The following is a 5,005-nucleotide window of genomic DNA, read 5'->3' as shown; positions in this document are numbered from 1 at the left end:
AATACTCATTTGCCTAATAATTCTGCACTCCCTGTATATTGCTTTCCCTTGCCAGCTCAGCGACGCGTTGTTGTGTTACCTTGACAACAGGCTGCATTACCTATCAAATTGTTCTCCTTTTGTGAACAAGTGATCTAAACCAAAAAAAAAGTACTAAAAATTAATACAATATTTATTTAGTTTTTAAGTGACTATTTTATAACCGTGATAATGCCCAATGGTGTGTGCATTATCAGAAATGAATGCACGCCCCGGAAACCTGAACTGGCGAGAACTGATACTTTGCGGAGTGTAATTGATTAGCGTTATTAAATGTTAATGCGTTTTTATTACTATTAATTGTGTGTCAACGTATTAATGTTGACAGCCTACTTACAAATTAACCAATGAAAACTGGTGAATATTACTTCTGTATTTGTATTTATTATAATTAGGCTCACACCACAATGTGTTTTCTTTTCCTTCTATGGAGATAGGAGATATTGTTCATCTGAAACTCTTACTTTGATGACAAAACAGCTGTTATATAGAAACTATCTTTTAAAAATCGTGCTTAACTTCCAACCTATGACTTTAAAACAGCTGCTATGTGTCCTTTTAGACCACTACATAACCACAACTGTCTTCAAACTTGCATGTTCATAAATTCTCACCTTTTACTAATAACTGCATATGTCCATTTAATTTGATGGTAAGGTTGAATTTGTGACTTGATTTGTTTTGATGTGACCTATGCACGACGACCTCAGGACAAGATGATGAAGTCAGAGAACTTGTGACCGTATGACCATAACTCACCACTGGCTGCTAGAGTTATACTCAGCACATAAAAGGAAGACCATAACAACAAATTACAATTTTAATGTCTGCCCATACAATGTAATGATTTGTTTATTTTATGATGGTTAGAGTGGCAGAATTACTCTGAGTGGCTGGAAGGTTTCAGTCTTTCGGGTTTTTAAACCCAGTAGCCTAAAGGTGACAACCTGTTCTTTTCTATTTCTATCATGAGATCATTATCTCACCTCTTACCCTGCAGCTGAACCAGATTCTATTACACATTTTGTCCTACACAATTGCCATGTAAGTATAGTCAGCATTCTTAAAAGAAAACCTGTAAAATTTGCAACAAAAATCATGCATCTCTAAATCTCAATAATAAAAAAAATCTCTAGTTGCCCATTTATTTTATTTACCATTTTTTACTACTGAGTTTTCATTCTATTTTCACCTGCAGTAACTCTTTAAAAAACATCTTAGAAGAACTGCTCAGGTGTGAATGCATGATGGTTTAGCAGCGACAGAGTATGAAGCTGATTATCATTACAATTATGTCTGCAAGCTGCGAAAGCTCTTTACAGCACAGACTTCAAACCACAGTTGTTTCTGCACAGCACTTGCTTTTTACCATTTAGTCCCACAGCAGGCTGCTGACGATAGATAACACCAGCACAAAGCATGCTGGGAGATAAAAGCACCAAAAAACATCCTTGAGGTGTCTAGAAGCCTGTCTCTGCCACACAAGACTGATGAATAAAGAAGGAAAACAAACAGACCTGTATATTTGTTGAACATCAGGTTCAATGTAACATGAAAAACATGCAATTGCATTTAAGTATCAAACATCAAACATGTTTTGTATGTCGCCTGCTGTTTGTTAATATTGGTCTATTCACGTAGAAGGAGTTTTGTTAAAGTGACTGAGTCATAGCTTTTGAAATCAGACAATCCAGAACACATTTAGTTTGAGTTATTCATCCTTGTAGAGATTCCAGGGAAAAAATCATTCATGACATAAAAATGTTCATTTTCCCATCATGGTTTGGTGCGGAAGCTAATGTGGTTATACATGGAGTATACATTACAGACTTGGTTAAGAATATTCTGAAAAAAACAGCTTAGTTAAAAAAAAAGGTTGGGAAACTTGAGCATTTGAGCACATCGTGGGATGGTTTTGTAGGGTTGAGTAATGGTAGAAAGAGATGCTCACTTGAAATTATTCTAGGACATTTTTGGTGTGTACCTTACAGATGATGAACTTTTACTGATTAATATAACATTTTTGGTTTTAAAACAATGTCAGGTAAATTTTACACTAGCCTTCTGTATTTCACTGTGCCTGTGGAGATTTCATACTGGACCTCCAGCAGCTTCAATTCTGCTCCTCACTTTAACTGTTTGGCATCAGAACGCTAGACATTGGACCTCTGAACAACAGTCCAGTCCTTCTCCTTGGCTCAGTTGAGACGTTTCCTCCCTCAGTCCAGGCTCAGGAGTGTCTTGACCAGAGGAAACCGACGCTTAAAGCCCATCCCCTGATGTTCTGAATGTTGTGGTTTTTGAAGCTGTTCCTTCACTTCATTCCACTCTTTCTGGATGTCTGCCATGTTCTGAAATTCTAAGATAATCCACAGTTGTCTCAGTTGCTGATGCATCTTCTCCTGCCACATCTTGTTGATTCTTTTGCTTTGTAGATTGTTTTGCATTCATTCACTTCTTCACTTAATTCTGTTTTTATGTTAATCAAGTAATTTTAAAAAGAATAACTAACAAATAAATCACTGCAATTAAATACAATGATATTTGGAAGTTCATGTCACATCCATCGCATTTACAAAAAATATTGACACTGGTATTGATATCTGCAATATTGATCGTATCAGATCAGTATTGGACTAATACCCAAATGATCAGTTTCACCAAGACCTAATAATTCGCTTAGGTTTAAAATATTCAAATCTGGGCAAGTTTATCCAGGGTATTTTAATGTTTTGAAATTCTGTTTTTGTGGGTTTTATAAGCTGGAACCCTAATTTTTATCTTGTTTGTTTACATTAAATATATGCATATATGTTTAAATAAATATAAATGTAAATCTAAATAAATAAACACTTGAAATCAACTATATTCTATTAAACTTTAATTTTTGAATGAGGTTATGAGAACAAATGCCTTTTTCCATCAAATTCAATTTTTTGAAAGCATCTGTATTTACATTATGCTATTATAAGCTGTCACTATAAATAATAAAATGCAAATTTAACTCATTGTTCTGTTTCTACTTTTAATAAGCAAATACAGTTGTAGTTACTATTTGCACTTCCAGTGAATGTGAAAAAATGGAAGAATTGTGTTAATGATGACATTAGTCATGCTAAATTTAAGAATCACTTTGCAGTACTTTCTTCCCCCAAAAGCTGTAAAAAACAAGAACTTGTGGTATAAATAATGAAAAAGTTCCCAAAAAGTAACACAACCATTGTTTCCAAACTTTATTGCTGATGGTTAAAAAAAATTACTTAGAACTCTCACATTTTTTATCACATTACTTTTTCTGACCTTTTCAGCATATTGGGATAGCTTAAGAAAAAATAAGTTCAGCTGAGTCGCACACTAGGTTGACTGCTCACATATCTCTCAATTTGAGAATGTTGTGCTGGCTCTTCAAAAATAGCATCCTCTGCTGTTTGGGGTCTTGGCAACTTTTTTTTTTTTTTTTGAAGAGTCCACAAGCATCTCAAGTGGACTCCAGCAACAGCCGGTACTCCTCTCCCTTCAGGAAGTCTGCCCACCTCACAGGATCTTCATGAAGTCTGAAGTACTGCAGCTGAAAGAGAAGTGCACGGTGGAAAGATGCACACTGTGCTTTAGAGCAGACACCAGCAATGCACAACTTTCAGTGCTGTGTATGATAGAAGAGTGTTACTTCCTGGACTGTTCCTGGCTGGGATGAAGCTGTAAATGTCTCTGCATGTGTGTTTTATTGGGAAATATGCTTGCCCTGGCTACAGTAAAATAATTATGTTTCCTGCTCAGTGATAAATGTAGCTAGACTTTGATTTACCTCCTGTAGCTGCCCTTATTGTATTCCCAACCTCTGTTCCCCATACAGTATATCTCTCTTTCCCCTCTCTCTTTCTCTCACACACAAACACACACTCACATATAAAATGTTGAATTTCCCCAGAGAGCAATTATGGGGGAGTTCCACAGTATGCAGTTGCGTTATTAATCTCCTCATAGCATTGCTGTGACATAACAGCAGTGCCTGCGCTTATTTACAGAACAAGTCCTGGTCATTGAGTTTGACTGCATCGAATAATTACACCAACAAATATGCTGACATATCAAGTCTTACAAGCTCAACATGTGAGCTGGCTTGTTAGAGAGGTAAAGAAAAGGGAAGTGAGAGCTCTGGAGTGGTTTATTCAGCTGTCACTGTAACTCACATGTTGAAGCTGTGATATAGAGGTATTTAATAAAGGAACATGGACAGGAGTGAATGAGTTGTGGTTGTAAAATGTTGTTTGCTTCTATTCTAAGTTGATGATGCATGACTATACAGGGAAATAAATATGTTTTGTCAATTAAATCTTTACATTTTGCTAAATATTGGGAACTACCATGACAGATGACAAATTAATTAATTATTTTAGTCAAAAGGAATGTGTTGTATTTGTGTCCCCTTTTTTATTAGTTTTTTTAGATTATTTTTAATAGATTTTAATTTAGATCCAATATGAGGTTCAATAAAAGCACATTTAAAATCTTGTATTTTTTCACCAAGTCCGGCTTTTCTTTTAAACTTATTAAGCTTGAAGCTCTTTATTTATATCAGAATCATGGATAACCCTGAGTTAAATAGCAGAAGCTACTATTTATTTCTTCATTCTGGATAAAATATAATACTTTTTTAATATCTGTTTAAAAAAGCTTCATCAATGCTTAAACCAATACTTAACTATGATATAGGAAAAAAAAAAGCTAGTGACTGATTAATCAGAAAACTTCGAACCAAATATGCACCACAAGAAAGATTTCTGAAAGTCACAAAAAATAAATATAAATAAAATACAGTTAAAAATAGTTTGGGGGGTCATCCAGACAATTTTGTGTTTCCATCAAAATTCCCAGTTTTATTTAAAAAAAATAGTTGTACAATGAATAATAAAAAATAGTCAAAGCATTGACAAGGTTAGAAATAATGATATTTATTTGATTTTTT

At 34.5% G+C, this 5,005-nt stretch overlaps 1 long non-coding RNA gene across 2 annotated transcripts in view; it reads left to right on the top strand.

Moving 5' to 3' along the window:
• LOC112160548 overlaps positions 1-4,279 on the top strand; it is a 36,984-nt gene extending 32,705 nt beyond the window's left edge. For both annotated transcript variants that reach the window (XR_004947525.1, XR_004947524.1), the window contains one exon: positions 3,504-4,279. This is a non-coding gene — a long non-coding RNA (uncharacterized LOC112160548). The remainder of the gene's footprint in view (positions 1-3,503) is intronic.
• Positions 4,280-5,005: the final 726 nt, after the last annotated feature.

The sequence above is a fragment of the Oryzias melastigma genome, linkage group LG3 (assembly GCF_002922805.2).
Source record: "Oryzias melastigma strain HK-1 linkage group LG3, ASM292280v2, whole genome shotgun sequence".
Taxonomy (NCBI): Eukaryota; Metazoa; Chordata; class Actinopteri; order Beloniformes; family Adrianichthyidae; genus Oryzias; species Oryzias melastigma.
The sequence above is the reverse complement of the archived record's forward strand: the minus strand, read 5'-3'. Positions and strand labels throughout refer to the sequence as shown.